The 19,213-nt window shown below is 52.8% G+C and overlaps 1 protein-coding gene across 1 annotated transcript in view; it reads left to right on the top strand.

Moving 5' to 3' along the window:
- The first annotated feature begins 1,789 nt into the window (after window positions 1-1,789).
- CMKLR1 (chemerin chemokine-like receptor 1) overlaps window positions 1,790-19,213 on the top strand; it is a 37,786-nt gene continuing 20,362 nt past the window's right edge. The window contains exon 1 of the mRNA XM_036277120.1: window positions 1,790-1,831. The gene's annotated coding sequence lies outside the window, so the exon portion shown is untranslated. The remainder of the gene's footprint in view (window positions 1,832-19,213) is intronic.

The raw sequence follows: 19,213 nt of genomic DNA, 5'->3' as shown, positions 1-19,213 counted from the left end.
TGTACCGACACATGGAAGCATGTCAATGTGAATACACACACCCACTGTCCCCCTCAGTTTTAAAGATTAAATTTATTGGGGTGACACTGGTCAGTAAGATTACCTAAATTTCAAGTGTACAGTTCTGTAATACATCACCTGTCTATTGTTCGTGTGTTTCCCACTCACTTTTCCAACATCCTGCCTCCTACTGCAGCTCCTTCCCCATCATCTGCGTGAGAGACATGGCTTGGGGTTTATTTAGGTATTTCTCGTCGTGATTGTTCCCCCTGCCCCATGATTATAAATAGTGCTGCAATGACCACTGTAGTTGGTCTTCTTGGTTTGCTTGTTCTATGGACACCTTTCCAGAGGCGAAATCACTGGGTCAAAGGTGTGCGTGTTTTTAAGGCTGTTGAGGTTTTTGGCCATTGGCCCTCCCCTGGCACTGTACTGGGTGCAATGTTCTCCTAGCTCTTAAAACTTCCCCCATGAGAAAGGGGAGGTAACCCCTGGCTGCCTCACTTGCCATTTCTTTCTTAATGCTGATTTGTTTTTATATTCTTATTGTTTACTTTTCTTTTATGATTATCCTGTTCAAGTCCGTTTCCATTTGTTTTTCCCTGTTGGCTTGTCTTTTTCTTATTGATACTTAGGAGTTCTTTGTATATGAAGGCTAGGAACCCTTTGCCAGTGTTCTCTGTTGAAAATATTCCACTCTCCTCTCTGTTTCCAGACTAGCACATTTTAAATGGGGAAGGCATAAAGACGAGGTTTTGGCCAAATTACAAGAAAACAACATGTAATAATTAAGGACAGTAGGCTCTCCGTATCGTGGGTTCCACATGTACAGATTCAACCAACTGTGGATCAAAAATCTTTGCCAAAGCCCTGGCCAGTTTGGCTCAGCATTTAGAGCGTTGGCCTGCGGACCAATGAGTTGCGGGTTCAATTCCGGTCAAGGGCACGTACCTCAGTTGTGGTTCATTCCCTGGCCCTGGTCGGGGTCATGCGAAGGCAACCATCAATTAATGTGTCTCTTTCACATCGAGGTCTCTCTCTGTCTCTCCCTTCTCCCTCTCTCCCTCCCTCCCTCCTACTCTGTCTGAAGATAAATGGAAAAGTAAACTCGGGTGAGGATTAAAAAAAAAAAACTTTACCAAAAAGAAAACCAAAGTTTGCCTTTACTGACAGGTGCCATGCAGTTACAATAGATGCATCTGCATATTCGCCTCATTATTCCCTAAACAATACAGAATAACAACGATTTGCTTGTCATTTACATTGTATTAGGTGTTATAAGTAATCTAGAGATGATTTCAAGTATATGTGAGGATGTGTACAGGTTATAAGCAAATACTACACCATTTTATATAAGAGGCTGTGGATTTCGGTATCCAGAGGGGTCGTGGAACCAGTCCCCGTGGATACGGATGAAGCCCTGGAACTGGCGTTGGCGGTGAGTCTGATCACTCAGACCAGCGTGGCTCAGAGAGGGTAGCAAGACAGCGGCCAGACCCCGGGTCTTCCTTATCCTTCCATCGAGGGCGTGAGCCCCAGTTTCCCTTTTGGAACCCCCTACTTCCTTTTCACGACCAATCTCCTTGCAGTTCTTGCTGCGCCCTCCAACTTGCTGAAAGGAAAAACTTCTCCAAATGCTCCTGTTGCTGAAATGAGTAGCGTCGGCTAATTCAGGTCTCTGCTGGTGAGAGGAGGGTGGCTTGGCATTTTCTTAACAAGGTTTGACTCACACCGGTGATGCTCAAACGGCGGGGTGTCCGACACTGAAGAGCCCATGGGAAGAGTTCTTTATCTCTTGGTACACAGGGACAGTCTCTGGATTTGACTTTGGGTAAGTACTCCTCTCTTTGGCGGAGTCCTTCTGAGAACTCCCCCTGCAGCTGGGCCAAGGCCTCTCTCTACTAGGTCCTCTCAATGCCTGCTCCCCATTCCCAATCCCCCCTTTCATCACAGTGCCTGTCATACTCTCTTGTGATTGCTGGTCCTGCTGTCTGTATCTCCTGCTGGCCTGGGGGCTCTTTGAGGCCAGAACAGGGTATTATTCTCTCTGTATCCTCAGTCCCGTGCACAAGACCCGGCATGTAGTAGGTGCTCAGTAAATGTTCATCGAATAAATAAGTAGCCAGGCCTCAGTTTCTCTATCTGTAAAATGGGATGAGGGAGTTAGACTAAAATCTCATCTCTTAGATGCTTACTTAATAACTCCTGTCAGTTTGGCAAACCATTATGTCACAATGATTTTCTTGAATCTTCTGCATGGCAATATGATAAGGGTACTATTAATATGTCTGTTTGACAGATTGGGAAACTGAGTCCTGGAGAGGGATTCTGATGCTAGGCCTCCATGAGAGGCAATAGAGCACTGTGGCTATGGGGTTGGGTTCTGTTGGGTGGGCTTGATCCTGGTCTGCCACCTGCCAACTTAGTGACATAGAACAAGTTATGCCTTATCTTAATGCTTCAGTTTCCTCATCTATAGAATGGGAATATGTAGTAACTACCTCCTAGGATTATTAAAAGATTAAATGAGATGATACATGAAGAGCATTTAGCAGAGGTCTTGTCATGTAGTAAGGGCTCTATAAACATTAGCTATTATTCCATTATCATTTCTGTACCACTGTGCTATCTATACCCATGATACCCATCTGGGCCAAGTAGAAATTATTATTAATTTCTTTACCAGTAGATTATTAACGCTCAGGTTCTTGCCAGTGTACAAGAAAACAAAAAACTGATTTCATTCTCTTTGAGCTATGCTGCACGGGTGCAGTTATCACTGCCAGTTTTGAGGCTATGAAGTAGACTCAGGACTTCTCAAAGTGGAATCCTGAAATTACTGACATTATGATCAATAATCATGAGTGGTTCTTAAAGCTTCAGTTTTCTGACTCAGAATATCTGAGGATGAGCAGTGGGAGTCTGCATTTTGAACCTGTCTCCTGGATGAGTCTGATGCACCCCAAAACTTAAGAACCATTGTGCTAGAGTACTTGAACGTCTTTTCTTTTTGCCTTTGCCCAGGTTTCTGGGTTCTTTGCTGCACACTGAGGTGTTTTTTTCCTTTATAAACAAATATCTGTGAACTTCTTGCAAGATATATCCTGTGTCAGCAGTTGAGGCCAGGAGGCATGATGGAGAAGAAGTGAAACTTTGTTGTGTTGTACCACAGAAAGTCAGATCCTGTTAGTAATCACTCAGTGTGCAGACTTGGAAAGTATTTTAAGCCACAGAATCCTTTCCTCCAATGAAAAGATATGGAGAAGTGCAATTCAAAAAATAGATAAAAGTCATATTATTCTAGTTGAAATAGAAATAGAAGTGGGGGGCTCTCATTGCTAAAGGACCTCTAAGAATTCTGATAGCTCTGCTGGGCAGGCTGAACATTGCCAATCTACTCCAAATTGCTAAGAGACCAAAGTTCTTGACCTTTGCTGAATATGCTCTGAGACCTTAGGCAAGGTACTCTCACTCTCTGGCCATAATCATTCATAAATAAGGAGACTGAGTGTTGTATTTGTCGGATAGTAGCTGTAGTAACAGATAGACCCAAACATGTATGATGGCTCAAACAGAACGGATGTTTATTATATGGCAGGTATCTCTGAATGGAGGGTGACCCATCTCCTGTCCCTGCCATCCCCTTGGACATCATCACTGATTAAAGAAAGCACGGGGGTGGCATGCTTGCTTCTAAACTGCCTTCCACCACCCACAAGAACTAATTATGTGACCTATCTAGTTGCAAACGGGGCTGGGAAATGAAGTTCTGAACCAGGGTGGCTTCTTCCCAGCTACAGCTGTGTACTGTAGAGGGGAAACTGGGTTTCGTGGACAGCTGGCTGTCTCTGCCACAAGTATGGTGGCTTCTTGGGTCTCTTCCGTTATTCGGTTCTAAGTCTAAATGTTCATCAGTCAATCTTCAAGTTAACATGGTGATGTTGGGCCCACAAACACTTCTCTCTCTGTAAGACAATCCCCATCAAACAGACCAAGTCAATTCCTACATTCCAGGCCCCTAAACACGGATTTCCCCGGAACTTAGACAACTGCCGTTCTCTTTCCCTTCTGGAAAAAAGAAACAAGAATAACTGAGCACAGCACATTTATTGAGCCAAAGGTTGGCATATCCATTATCTCACTTAATCCCCTCACAACCTTATAGAGAAAGGCTTCAGGATTCATCATTCCCATTTTAGAGATGAAGAAAATGAGGCTCAGAGAGGAAGAGGGATTTGCCCAAGGTCGCATAGCTCATAAGCGAAAGAACTGGGATTTGAACTCAGAAAATCCTACCCCCGCCCTAGGGTCTCATTGTGTGCGTGGGTGTGTGTAAATGTGTGTGTGCGCACGTGCGTGTGTATGCACGTGTGTGTGTGGTTAAGGTAGGCGTTCTCTTTGCGCTGGATTTTCCCAGCACTGGGCATAGGGGAAGTGAAAGTGCAGGAATCATTGTCTGAGTCCCTAGAATGGGCCACATCTAGATTATAAGGCGGCCGGGCGGTGGACCTTGTCTGAGGAAGCCCAGTGTGAGTACTATAGCCACTGGCCAGAAAAAAGGACAGATGCAGGGCATCAGGGGGTCCTGATGACACTGAGGTCTTGACCAAGCCAGGCACATAGTGGGTGCTTGGGATCTGTTTCCTGTGTGAATAAACCTGTGGAGGATGGAAGTTGCATTAATGTGAAAACTAGGATAAATCAGGCCCAGTCCTGTTCTTAAGGCCTTCAAGGGAGGGGGAGTAAACTTGTGACATATATTTTCATTCATTCACTCAAAGACACATTTGTTTGCACCCTCTGTGTGCCAAACATCCCACGAGGCAGAGTGATGAAAAAGACAGGATTATTTGCCCCCATTTTAGAGATAAAGAAAGTGAGGCCCTGATGGGGTAAGTGACATTCCCAAGGTCATTTGGTGGGACTAAGACCTGGGGCTCCTGGTTCCCAGTCTAAGACTCTTTCTATGCCTCTTGGATGATGGGGAAGCCCGAGGCTGGGCATGAGATGCAAGGAAGGAGGGTTGGCAGCCACTTTGTGCTGCTTCTGGACTCCAGGGCATGCTGGTTTCAGGCAAAATTAGGAAACTTAGTTTTACTTCTCGTTTGGAACCTCCCTATTTTTGCAGTGATGAGCACAGCATGGTAGAGAAAGAGGAGGATTTCTTGCCCTGCTGGATGGAACCGAGAGGCAGTAATTCTACAGGGTGCTGTCAGAGAAAGAGATATTAATGTCTGGTTGGCACCTATTGACCTCAGAACATGGTCATAGACTCCACAGCCAACACAGACTTCACATCCCAGCTCTGCCCTTTAACCTCCTGCGGCTTCTGTGTCCCCATCTGTACCTTGGGGACAGTCTCAGTGCCTACTTCACAGGGCCATTGTGGGATTAAATTACTTACCATACACAAAGCACTGAGTACGGCTCATGGTCAGCTCAATGAAAGCATTTCTATTTGGATTCTCAGGAAAGCAGGCGTTGAAATTCTTCTTTGCACATCTGGGCTGATGTGGGCATCTGGTGCCTTGTGAGTTTGGGTTCCTAGGCTAGAAAAGGTCATTTCGGCCAGTCTCCTGGCTTTACGCCACCCCCCATGGAGAAGTCCTGGGCGCCAGTGGTGGGTGTGTTCCACCCACCATAGACACACTCTGGTGACCTTGGAAGTAGCAGCAGCTGACTCAGCAGGGTGGTCGGCTGCTACCCAGGCAGAATGTTGGAATCGGTTCTGCTTTCTTGGGATATGTGACTTGGGAACTCCGATGCTAGCCCTGGGCTCGTGCTGAGGACAGTGCTTGTGCAAGAAGGTGGGTGACTGGGCGACCGGGGCAAGAATCGACAGCTAGCATACTCGTCGTTCCTTCTGGGATCATGGGTCAGAGACGGGACAGTGCCATGTAGCCAGGCAGACCTGGGTTCTAGCCCTGGGTTCGGCACTCACCGCCGGGGTGAGCTCAGGCAGGTCACATCACCTCTTTGAGCCTTCGTTTCCTCCTACAGTTGTTGAGAGACTGTCTGCACTGAGCAGTCAAGGGCCTCGGGTCAGGATTGAGGACGGGGGACATTCAAAATACTCCCATCCTTTGTCACCTGAATTGGTTCGAATGGTTCTCTGAACTTATGAATTTCCGGGTGTGAGATGAAGTAAGAGCTCAGAGAGCCAGTGCATGAGTGTCCTTTGGCTGCTGCGGCAGTCACCACAGATTCCGGGGCTCAGAGTGACACCCATTTATTATCTTAATGTTCTGGGGAGCAGAAGACCAAGTGATTTGGACGTGGGATGAAATCAAGGTGTCAGCAGGGTGGTACTCCTTCTAGAGGCCCTAGGGGCGAGTCCGTTCCCTTGCCATTTTCAGTTTCTAGGGGCTGCTCACATTGGTTAGCTGATGCTCCCTGTTCCCATCTTCAAAGCCAGCAGCAGCAGGTTGAGGCTTCTCACACTGAATCACTGACTCTCCTGCCTCCCTGTTTTGTTTATAAGGACCTGCGTAATGACACTGGGCCCACCTGGATGATCAGGGTGACTCTCCCCATTGCAAAATCCTTAACTTCATCACATCTGCAGAGTCCCTTTTGTCATGTCAGGTAACATATTCTCAGGTTCCGGGGTTAGGACAAGGGTATCTTGGGGGCGGGTATTATTCTTCCCTGAAGAGCAAGGCACATCTCAAACCCTGATCTGCTGATCTGTCCTGACCTTGGCCACGAGAGTTCAGCTGGCCGGTCTTGCAGGTGCAGTGGGCTCAGCAGGGCACCAGCCAATCAGAACAGACATGGTTGCAAACAGCCAGTGAGTCTGTCCCGGGGCACTGGGGTGATTGTCAAGCCTGACCAAGGCCCCTGTCCTTGGCATCACTGAGGTTGGATTGAAATCCTTGCTCCGTTACTTACAAACCCCGGGGGCTCTGAGCAAGAGAGTTTGCTCATCTGTGAAATGGGACGGCAATCTGAACTCCACAGGCTGGTGGCTGGCAGCAAACCAGCATGCCCAGCTGAGTGCTTAGTGTGGCGCCTGGAACCTGGTGACGGGCTCCGCGTGAACCCGTGATCCCGGGGCGGTTTGGTTTTCCAGGCTGGGCCTCTCTGTGGCGCTCTGTAGATATGAGCACCCTCTGTCTCTGCTCCAGGCTGGGGACAAGTTCTAGCCGGCTCACGGGCTGCCAGGAGCGGAGCGACTTCCCATTCCCTCGAATGAAGGAAGGAAGCAAGTTCATGGCTGAGGACGTGTGACCCCTGGGGGCAGGGGCTGGTACCAGCTGCCCAGCCGGGCCTGTGTTCAACCAGAAGGTTCTCAGGATCCGAGGTGGCTCCGGGGAGGGTTACTTTGGTCCCCGCACCCGGAAGACCCTGCAGTTCTCTGTTGTGCTGTTCAGTGTGGCTTGTTTCTCCGGTTCTGTCTCTGAGTTTCTCTCCGCTCTGGCCTTGCCGCTGAACGCTCCCCCTCTCTCTGAGCTGCCTGTTCAAACACCCCAGAGGGACCCCTTTATTGGTTTATTTAGTCTTGCCAGAGTTCCTGTTGGGTCCCTAATGGGGTTCAGGTTTCCCTCTGATGATGGGCTAATCCCTTCTCAATCTGCAATCTGTATTTCCAGGGAGTCCCAGAAGGAGCTTGAATTGACAGCGAATTAGGTTGACACTGACCTTGACATTATCCAGCTCAGGCGCAGAGTTCTGTGCTCCATTCGCGGGCCTTGGCAGACGCTGCCGGTTCCATCACGCCTCTCTAGCTGAGACCAAATGTTTCAGTAACTTAGCTCTGTGTTTCGCATCGTCCCAACACGTCGTGGCTTGAAACGAGGTACCTGTTGGCGGTTCTAACGGGGCAGAGTTCTGCAGGACGGTCCATCTGTGTTTCACGGGCCTCCGTGGTCAATCAGGGGCTGTGCTCAGCTGGGAGCTCGATGGGGCGGGGGCGTTCGAGGCGGCCTCGCGTCCTTCGGGGCCTCGTGCTGTCTCTCTCCGTGTGGAAGGACCGCTTGGACCTCTCCACCTGGAGGCTCAGGGCTCTGGGCGAGAGAAAGCAGAAGCCAGCCCAGATTCAAGGGGAGGAGAAATGGAGCCTACCTCTTGATGGGGGAGCGACATACGTTTGTGTGTGTGTGTGTGTGTGTGTGTGTGTGTGTGTGTGTGGTGGGGAGACGTGAGAGTCTGTATTTAAAACAGTCTACCAACCGAGCTTGACCTTAAAATCTGATGGATGACAATGATCAGCTGAGAACATCGTCATCCCCGAGGGTCTCGGTCCATTCCGGCTGCTATAACAAAACGCCACAAAGGTGGTGGATTCGGAACAGCAGAAACTCATTTCTGACAGTTCTGGAGGCTGGCAGTCCAAGGCCAGGGTGCTGGCAGGGTTGGATTCTAGTGAGGTGGTCATTGGGGTTGCGGACTGCTGCCTTCTCGCTGAGCCCTCGCATGGCGGAAGGGGCTGAGCATCTCCCTGCAGTCTCTTCTACAAATCCCACGCACGAGGGCTCTACCCTAATCACACTCCAAAGGCCCACCTCCTAACGCCGTCACACTGGGGGTTAGGAGTTTAATATAGGAATTTGGGGGGCAGGCACAAGCCTTCAACCGTAGCACTGAACTGGTCCCACTTCCATTTTTCAGATGAAAACACGGAGGCTCTGAAAGCGAGAGGGGCTTGTCCAAAGGAGCATAGGAAGGTTGTGAGAGCCGAGCACACCTCCACGCATTCCACCCGCCTTTGCTGAGCACCTACTGTGTGCCAGGAGCCCGGGGTGCAGGGAGAGACGATCCCTGGCCTCAGGGAGCTCCCAGGCAAGCTCAAAGACAGGTGTGCAAACAGAGCGGGGCTCATCTAGCCAGGAGGTTGGCTTGAACAGGCCGGAGGTCAACTGCTCCTGGCTCACCAGCACCCGTGACAATCCTGTCCGTCGTCCACCCAGTGCAGGAGGTGAACGCTGGGCCCTTCTGGCTGCAGCCATTGTTCAATCCACTTGGGTTAGTGCCAGCCCGGTGCAGCCCGTGTTTGGGGCGCTCGAGGAGCGGGGAGCGTTGATGGGGCAGTCAGGAAATAACCTCGAGAAGGAAGCATGCATTCGAGCTGACTCCAGGGATGAGTTGGCCTTGAAGGGGAAATTGGCTAGAAATAAAAGATATTTCGGAGGCAGGGAAACCAGCATGAGCAGAGATTTAGACTTGACGAGGTCTGGGGTGGTGGGCGGGAGCAGGGAGCGGCCCGAGGCAGTCTGGACCTTCTGCAGGGCCTTGAGTGTCCCATCCGATTTCTGGGTGGTCCCACCGCTGCCCATTTCACCAGAACAGCATCCCATTGTCCCCGGGGCCTCGTCCTCTCCAGACTCGGTGCTTAAACTTGAACCTCTGGACAATGGAAGGGTTCAGACAATCTCAAGCTGATGGAATTGGAAACTCCAACTTGGCACAGGGCATGTGGGTTTGTGGCTTAACCTCCTGGGTTGTCTGCTCTGTAAACCGGCTTGGAGGAGAGACTGTTTCTTTGCAATGGTGGCTTTTGCGACTTAATAATGGGCCCCCTCTCCTACCGTGCTCAGGACTTGCTGACAGAGGAAGGCACAGAGGTTGGGAGGAAGCGAGGTGTTTCTGTTGCGCTAAAAGAGAGTTGGTTCAGGGCGGAGCCTGCGGTCGGCCTGTGACATGTTTACAAGGGGGAGAGAGACGCGCCCCTGCCCGCTGAACCAGGCTGGGCGTTCGAGTTTCCACTGGCCCCCCAGTGGTGTGGGAGGCGGGCGGCTGACGTCAAGAGTGGTCATTAGGGAGATTTCCAGTCTCGTTTGTGACGGGCTGGATTCACCGGGGGCCTCTCCAACCGTCAGGGGTTTGGGTCACAAAGAAAAAGGATCCCCGAAGTAAGAGTGGAGCAGCTCCCCAGTGGGTCGAAGCAGAAACTCTGCTGCTCCCACGGAGCTGTTCTGAAAGCCGTTTCTGCGGCTTGCTGGCCGCAAGGCCTCGGAAAGGTCCCTGACCCGCTCAGAGCCTCAGTCTCCTCCACCGTAACTTGGGGATCACAAGGGGACGTCCCTCACAGGGGCAGTGGTATGTGGCTCATGTGAGAATTGGGGCTGAAACCCAAAACGTGAGGCGGTGGCTCCGGTGGTGGGGGGATAGTGGGGGCTGGAAGTCCTGAGAAATGCCCGTTTAGATGACGCCAGGGTCCGAGCGTGGCCCAAGCTTGCCCCGCCGTCTCCGGCATTGGCCCAAAAGCATGGCTGCAGTGGGTGGAGGCCTTGGCCGCCCGCCGCTCCTCCCGGGGAAGCCGGCCCATCTGGCCTAAATGGGCCTTTCTTTTGCTGTTTTTCTCTCCGCTCCTGTGAAAAACCTCAGACATGAAGGAAGTCAGACACAGGGCTCCGGGGAAGGGCAGGGGCGGCTTCCCGGAGCCTGGCGGGGCGGTGCACTCACCTCCCCAGCCCTGGGTCCTGCTGTGCCTGGGAAGGCGTGTGTCAGGCCGCCCGGGCCTCCTCCCTGACCTGCTGGGTGGCCCCTGATCGGGCCTAGCTTGCTTGCTTTTTTTTTCATCAAATTTGTTGCGGTGACACTGGTTAATAAATCACACAGGTTTCCAGGCTTTCCGGTCACTTCATGTTCTGGCGTCTCAGGTTTTGCAGCGGTCCGGGGAACCTGCAGCGCCCCCAAGTTCCTCCTTCTGGGAGCCCCTGTGCGGTTTCTACGGCCCGAAGGAACAGGCAACCTTCACGTGCAAGTCCCTGCCGGGCTTCTGCCCAACCCCGCTCCCTGCTGCCGCCAACATTGTCTTCTGGGGCCGTCAGCCCTCCTGGAGGGGTGCTCGCAAACTCGCCCTGAGATGTGGGAGGTGGGGCCGACGGTCCCATTCCACAGCCAAGGAAACTGAGGCCCAGAGAGGGGATGTGTGCTGACCCACTTTTCCTCTGTCGGCCAGCCTTCCTCTCTGCCTCGATGCCCCTCTTTCTCCGTGGCATCGCCTCTCGCTCTTCCGTGGGATCTGCCGCCCAAGGATTCAGTTTGGAGTCAGACAGACCGTGTTCAAGTCCTGTGTCCCTTGATGACCAGTCGGCTACTCTCTCTCATCCTCCATTTCCCCACCTGTAAATGTCAATGAGAGAGGTGACAGGGTTGTCCCTGAGCTGTGCAATGAGGGTTAAAAGGAATAATCCTTATGAAGGGCTTTAGTTAGAGGACCCTGTCAAGGGAGGAGGACCTAGGCTTCTGGGCACGGAGGGCGGGCTGCGTGGAGGGCCTTGGTCAATCATTTCTGAAGTGATTGAATTCTTTAAAGGCCCCTTTCTGCTCCCCCAAACCTGTTAGCAGCCATATTATCCTGTCTAGAAATGGGGTTCAGAGAGGTGGTTTGGCTGCCTAAGGTCACACAGCTCGTCACGAAGGGACACAGACTCCTGACATCTCGCTCTTCGCTTGTCTGTGCATCGCAGGAGCTCTTCCTGTTCTCTGGCCCCTTCTCCGGAGCCCGCCTACGCTCCCCCCACCGAGACCTCCAGGCCTTTCCACTTTACCTGCCCCCAGGTGCTCCCTATGCCAGTCAAGGTTCTCCCCTGTGTCTCTGGTAGCTCGATCAGAACGTCTCTGTCTCGTGCCCCCGGCCTGGAAGCCCGTTCTCACGCAGCTGAGAACCAAAGCTGTCAGCTCTTTCACACCGAGGTGCTTACGGCTGCGGTAGCTCGCGGGAGTGGGGGTTTGGGAGCCGGGCACTGGCAGCCAGGAGGGTCTGCCCGGTGAGCCTCAGGCCCGGACACGAGGATCGTCCTGGAGGCCAGTGAGCAGCAGCCTCCCCGTGCAGGGGCCGGGACAGGAAGTCTCCGAGACAGTCCCATAGGAGTTTGTCTTGCAGAACTGACACCTCCGCCGGGGCCTCGCTGGTCCCCCGTTGTCTTCTAGATGGGGTGGCCGCAACTGGGTGGACTTTTTTTTTTTTTAATGTGATGGAGCTATATATCATCAGAGCTCGGAGAAACAGCCAGCTGTGAAGGCGAGTGTCGCAATCTGGCACCCCCCACGTCTACACCGCCTGCCTGCAAGCCTGCCGCGTTCTCACGGGACCTGGGGGCAGGGGTGGTCACCCCGGCTGTGTCCTGGGTGAGGAACTTGGGGCCCTTGTGACCTTCTGCTGAAATGGTAAACTGTCTTCTCACTCGGGGGGGGTCCCCTTCCTTCCAGGTGCTGGAAGGGGCGTCGGGAGAGGATGAGGCAGTACCGGCTGGGTTGGCACCCCGAGAAGCATCTCATTAGGGTGGGAGGCTGGGTGATGTGGGGCTCAGAGCTTCCAGAATCTGACTCGTTGGCTTCAAATTCCTTGACTTCATGGCCAGGTGGCCTCAGTTTCCTCATCTGTAAAATGGGGGTGAGAACTGCACTGCTTCACTGGGTTTTGGGGGGAGGAAAGGGGCAGATGGACCTAGTTCAGGGTACATTTTATTTTATTATTTATTTATTTATCTATTTATTTATTTATTTATTTATTTTTTATCCTCACCCGAGGACATTTTTCCATTTTTTGTACAGATAGAGTGGGAGGGAGAGAGAGGAAGAGAGAGGGAGAGAAACATCGATGTGAAGGGACACATCGAGTGGCTGCCACCCGCACGACCAACCAGGGCCAGGGACAAACTGCAACCGAGGTACATGCCCTTAGTGGGAACCGAACCCAGGTCTCTCCGGACCGCAGGCCAACGCTCTAACCGCTGAGCCAAACTGGCCAGGGCTCAGGGTACATTTTATTTCACGTTTTATCTCTACGTGTTTGTATTCACCACGGCCAGTGGTTTAAAGGGAAGAATCCAGACTTGGGAAAGTTGGACCCGAGAGTTCACAATGGGAATGCTGAGCTCGGGCCTGGCACTCAGTATGGACATGGCATTTGCTGCGTCCCTGGCTGTCCCTGTCCTTAGGGATGGGGTGGGTTGCGGGAGAAGTTACGTCTCTTTCTGCCTCACCGTCGGGCTTTGGAAAGACGGCTCCACTTCGTCGGGAGCTGTGTTCTTTTTAACTGGGGGCTATGCAAGGATGCGGGGGTGACATCCAAGGTGCCTCTGGCCCCAAGGCAGTGATAAGTTTCTAGAACCTTCCGAAAGGCTTCCCTGGGCATCCTCTGGCTCTCCCAGGGGTGGTGGTGGCCAGCTTGTTTCTCCCCCAGGATGTCGTGTGGAAATGCTGAGGCCATCTCCAGATACTCGAGTTTCTTGCGGGGGCTCCAAAGCTCATGGGGTTCTGGGTTGTGCCCCCAGACCTGGGGTGTGAGGAGCCAAGGAGCCAGATCAAAGGCTGGCTGCTTGGCTCCTGTCTTCTCCACGGACCTCCTGACCCCTCGATCCTCTTCCTACTCTTCCTGCCCCTTCCTGTCTCCCGCAGCTGGTGCCCTGAGCCCGCTGCCGGCTCCCAGGGCTGAGCAGAGCATCCTTAGGCGGAGCCAGGCACTTGCTGCTCCAGGTGCCAGCCAGGTTCTTGGTGGCTGCTTTCCTCTGGGCACTGGCTGTGATCCGAGGGGATTCCTCCGCTGTGAGGTGGGGGTGGTAACCAGGGCTGTGGGGTGGCTACGGCAAAGCGAGGGACAAGAAGGACCTTGAGGACTGACAGTGGTGGTTCCTAAGGCTGTGTGGTTTCCAGGGTCTCTGCTCAGGGCTACGCCCTGCAGGGGCGGGGTAGGGGGGCACCGGCAGAGATGCAAGGACGAGGGAGACAAAGGCGCCTCTGTCAACCCCGTGGGGCCCGCCCTCCGGGAGGCCAGTCGGGAGATGGGTGCTCCGGAGCCGAGGAGGCCTCCTGCCCGGCAGTGGGGTGGGCACCCTGTCTCCGGCCAGGATTTAGTCTTCATGAACAATGGGTGGAAAATTACTCTGGATTCTTTCCTGAGCGGTTGGGAAATCTAGGGCCAGTTCATGAAGGGGAGAGATTCTCCACACCCCAGGAATGGGACCAGGACTTTATTTTAAAACAAAAGAAAAGCAGAAAACAGCTTCCAGTGGTGGCTACTTGGGGCCGCTCGAGGCTGCCAAGCCAGCTCCCAAACGTGACTCCTGGTGGCTTGGGCTCTGGCCCTTGAGATGGGGGCCAGCACCAGAAAGACTGCTGGCTGGCCTGTCCCCGGCTTTCTCTCTGGGACCACGCAATCCGCATCTACCTTTCAGGGTTGACGAGGGGCCATAAGTCTGCCTCCTTCACACTGTAAATAGTTTCAGACAGCCGCAGAATTTATTCCTGATCCTTGATCCCCACTAGGGCCCCGTGAGTGATTGTTAGCTTCCTTTGATAAACATGGAAACTCTGGCCAGGAGTTGGAACAGCTAGGACAGCTGGGATAAGAAGCAAGTTTCCCTGGCTTCCTGTGAAACTTTGTTGCCTCGACTTGACCCTGGGCTCTGTGGGAACAGAGGGTCTAAGTGGTTCTGAAGTATTTTTTTCAATAGATTAAAACAGCATAGCAAGTGCAAAGGGAGGGCATGAAAACCCTAGATGCTATTAAGAATAAGTGGGAAATGATACACACACAAAATGATTGATTGTAACATTGTAACACACACAATGATCAATTTATTTTATTATTATTATTTTTTTATCGTCACCCAAGGACATTTTTGCATTTATCTTCAGATATAGCGGAAGGGAGAGAAGGAGGAAGAGAGAGAGAAACATCGATGTGAGAGAGACATGTTGAGTGGCTGCCACGCGCATGACCCCAACTGGGGTCGGGGACGAACTGCAACTGAGGTACCCTTAGCGGGAACCGAACCTGGGACTCTCCTGTCCACGGGCTGACGCTGTAACTGCTGAGCCAAACCAGGCAGGGCACAATGATGAATTTTAACAGTAAGAGTCTGGAAACAAGCCGAATGTCCATCCCCATAAGTAAATATGGCAAATCCAATATGGAATACTATGCAGGTGTCAAAAAGGACAGATGCGTGTTTTTTTTTTAACATACTGATAGGAAACCATCTCCAAGATATATTGTTAGGTAAGAAAGACAAATTGCAAAATAGTGTGTATAGTTTATGACCTTTTATGTAAAGTGGGAGAGAAATTAGAACATACATTTATATTTGCCTAAAGAACCTCTGGAGGGACACATGGGGACTGGGTGGATGGTGGCAGAGTCAAAGCAAGAATTTCCCTTCTAACCTTTTCCTAATTTTAGATGGTCTTGAACATCACCAATTAGATGGACTTATGTTGCCTAGTCAAAAGTTTCCATTCAAAAGCCAAATTAGAATTGTGACTTGATCCCCATAACTGATATTATGAAGTATATTCTAAACGCTAATGTCCATGGCTTTTATCACCATGATGCCCTTGACTATCATGTGAACCCATTTGAAATTTTAAACCTAGCTGCACCTGACTCCAGCTTCCTCATTCATTTTGTTTTCTTTGTGTGTGTTTTTTTGTACATGCCCCTAGCGGGAACTGAACCCGGGACTCTCTGGGCCACAGGCCAATGCTCCAACTGCTGAGCCAAACTGGCCAGGGTTTCCTCATCCATTTTGAACTAGCCGGAGAAGGTCCTGTTTGGGGCGTGTGGGGCCTCCCTCCTGTGTGCATGTCATCTGGTGGCTGGGATGGACTTCTGTGTCCCCTGTGGGTGTTCAGGCATTGTTTCACAGTAAACCTGTCATCTCATTTCAAGTAGCATTTGTAGGAAAACAAGGTGTTCTCATAGGCTCACCTTGAGATTAATACCCAATGGACAGAGAGAACCTCTAGAGAAGACAGCGACTGAAACCTAGTAGGACTTTTAGTCAGTCTTTTCTCTACTAGGATCCCCACCCCTTACCCCGCCCCACAAACACTGCCCCGATCCCATCACCAAACAGGCTGTGTGTTAAATAGCACGTACTATTTCCTGTTAAAATTAACCAAAGACATGTGGTCACTAGTTGCGATGTGGCCCTAGCTTTCCATCCCCAAGTGAAGGCTCCTCCCATTTCTGCTGGGGCCACAGGTGCTCCCTCATGCTCTGCTCTGTGAGAGTTTTGGCAACACCCGAAGGCTGTGCATATTATACTCTCACACATGTGCATAAACGCAACAGAAAATGCCCCCACACCCTCCGCTCTCCAAGCTGCTTTGGGCCCCCCTGGAAGGATGACCACTCGTGGGGTCACTCCTCGGCCCACTCTGGGGTGGGTGCGTGGGTCTTCCTGAGCTTTCTTGGGAGTCGGGCAGAGAGGTGCCTTTCTGCCTCCTCCCCTTCCTCTCTCTCTCTCCCTGTCTCCCAGCCTTTGTATTTGGTCTGCCTTTGTCTTTCTTCCCCGCTCTTAAATTTTGGCTGCTTGTCACTCTCTCTGTCATTGTCTTTTTCTTTCTCTTCTGCATTCCCGCTTCTCGTCCCTCTGCCCCCACATTTCTCTGTCTCCTCTTTCCCCTGTTCTCCCCTGCCCTCCCGCCCTCCCATCTCATTCTGTGTGCACTGCGGTGGTGACATCCTCTGCTCCTGCCACCCTCTCCCAGCTCCCTCCTCCCCACTGAGACCCCCTGCCCACCCCCAAACTCCTGCCCTTCTGGGGCCCAAGGTGGAGAGGGCTCTTCACCCCCAGCCCCCGGGCTGAGGGCAGGGCCAGCTTACTGGGCCTGTGACCAGGGCAGCCACAGGCCTCGAGGACCTGCCCCAGGCCGAACCTCTGCAGTTAGTGTCTTGAAATTCTCAGTAGTTTCTGAATAAGGAGGCTGCGCCCTCACTTCGCGCCGGGCCCCACCATGTATGCGGCTGGTTTGCCAAGGGATGGGGACTTCCTGGGAGGGGTCGCCCTGGGGCTGGGGTGCAGGGTCCATGTTCCGTCTCTTGCTGCTTCTCACCCACCTGGTAGTAACTACCCCCAGATGTGCCTCCAGCCCCCAAAGTCACTCCACTGGGTGGTCCTCCGACAGCAGAAGGTAGTGGCCAGACTCCTGTTTTACAGAGCAGACGAGCCAAGGTGCAGAGAGACTCAGCCACTCGCCCAGGGGCCACAGCGGGGGAGCTGGATGAAACCATGACTAATTCTGTGCATTTGGGCTGACACCGCCGGGGCCTCCGCAGGCTCCCTTCTGTCTGGGAGCTAAGGCTCAGCCTTTACCTCTGTGAGGTAGGGGGGACGAGAGGGGCCGTCCCTGCGCGGAGCCAAGGATGTCTAAGTCCCGGAAATTCCTGACACAGTTGCCTGGCACCTAGCTACCTTCTTAAATAGTAGCCCCGGCCTCTGTGAGCCTCAGTTTCTGCATCTGCCAAACGGGGATTATGGTCGTGCCTGCCTCACGGGAATTTAATGACACGGACAGGTGCTCAGGCCCAGCAGAGGTGGCGGGCAAGGTCAAGGTCAGGAGCTTCTGTTCCACTGGCCCGGCTCCCTCTGGGGCAGAGGAAGGAGGAGTCTGTGCGTAGGAAAATCACGTGGTTTATGGTCCAGACGGGGTGCTTTGAGAATGACAGGAGCACTCTTAACACGTATGTTGGGACAAGAGGCATGAACGGGCTGTAGGGTCACTCTGCATGTGGGTCACGAGTGTCCGTGCCAGTGTCAGAACACGGTAACAGACAGGTGGGTGTCGGGGGGGGGAGCGTGGCCCCCCAGGCCCATCCCCAGCTGGTGGAGAGCACAGCTGAGGTCTAACATTTGCCGTAGGACACAGCGGCCCGCTGACTCCAAGGTCACGGAGGGTGTCATGATGGCCACCCCTCAGACCCCCTGCCAGATGTTCTAGAGATGTCTGTGGATTAAGCCAGCAACGCATAAACCTGGACACCTAGTTAGTGTCTCCTAGGAAACGCGGTTACTCCTTCCCTGGCGCTTCTAGGAAAAGTGGCTCTTACTGAACTGCCGTCTGGGGCAATGCCAGCAGCTGGCGGGACGGGTGTTGGGTTCAGGCAGCCGGTGTTTGGAGCCTCTTGAAACATCCGGAAGCTCGAGGCCGTGTCCACTCTCAGGATGTCCCCGAGGACGCCGATCGCCACGGCAGCCGTATCCTCTCCCCGTAAACCTCCGAAGAATGTCCTTCTGCTGCCGGCTCCAGGAAGGCCCGTCCTTCCCCTGAGCGGCTTGTTTTGCACCAGGGGGAATGGCTTTCCTTTGCAGACGGGGAGCCTGGGAGTTTACGGTGCGACCCACCCAGGCGAAGTATTTAGGGCATTACTTATCGTCTGCATTTTTCTCCTCTGCCTTGGCTCCGTGTTCTGTCCCCACCCTTGTTTCCCTTCCTCCGTTCTCCTAGTTTATGTTCTCCGGGACACACGAGCCTCTTTGGAGATTCATTTTTCCTCCCTTTGGGACCTGCAAGCAAAAACACCCTGTGGCACCCCCCTGCCCCCGAGAGCGGTCCCACCTGGACAGGCCGGAAGGCGAGGGGCTCGGATGGCCGAGGTCGTGCTGGCCGAGGTTAAAGTGAGGAAGTGACCGGGCTGCCTGGGGAAGGAGGTGACTGCGTATCCGGTGGGACCCCTGGCAGCTGTACCGGGCTCGAGGTGAATGCACCAGGTTGTTGAGTTCAGTTTAGCAACAACAACAACAACAACGAAAGGAAGAACTTTCTAATGATTTCATGGATTTTTTTTAGAAGTTCTGCTGGTGGGGTGGGGGAGGAGAAAGTTCTGAAAAATGGCCAAACCCAGGGAGAGTTTATTTCTGATTATTTTATTTCTGAGCCATGACTCGAGGGCTCAGGGGATGCCTGAGGAGAGGTCCCAGATGGAGCCCCCCCCCCCATTTACCAGGTACAGGATTTTGCCCATTTTGCCCTCTGTGATGTTCCCACGCCTAGCACAGTGCCTGGCACACCACAGAGATTTGTCAAATTGATTGAATGAAGAAAAACAAAGTTTATGATGGCAGAGCGAGGAGCCAAGCCCGACGTTATCTGACTCAAGAAGTAGCTGGCTTCAAACATAACCGTCAAGGGCGCTTTTGCTGGAACCAGGCTCTTTCCTGGTATAGGTAGGGTGACCCACCTGCCCTGGTTTGCACACTGAAGGTCCTGCACCCCAGGACACCCCAAACTGGATGGCTGGTCATCCTGTGCACCCTGCAGATGCAAGCTCGTGTCATCTTTACGTTGACCCGAGCTGCAGGTGGGGAGGCTGATCCTGGGACCCGAGACTGCACGGTAGGCGCAGGGCCAGGCTGGTGCGTGGCTTTGCTGCAGCTGCGGGAGGCCTCCCCTTTCAGCTGCACTGAGCCGCTGTCCCGTCTGTCACTGAGGGGGGCAGAACTTCCAATCCTGCAGCCTCTCCAGCAACCACTGTTAGGAT

Source organism: Molossus molossus, unplaced genomic scaffold (assembly GCF_014108415.1).
Source record: "Molossus molossus isolate mMolMol1 unplaced genomic scaffold, mMolMol1.p scaffold_m16_p_22, whole genome shotgun sequence".
Taxonomy (NCBI): domain Eukaryota; kingdom Metazoa; phylum Chordata; class Mammalia; order Chiroptera; family Molossidae; genus Molossus; species Molossus molossus.
Note: the sequence above shows the minus strand (reverse complement) of the source record. Positions and strands in the feature narration are given on the sequence as shown.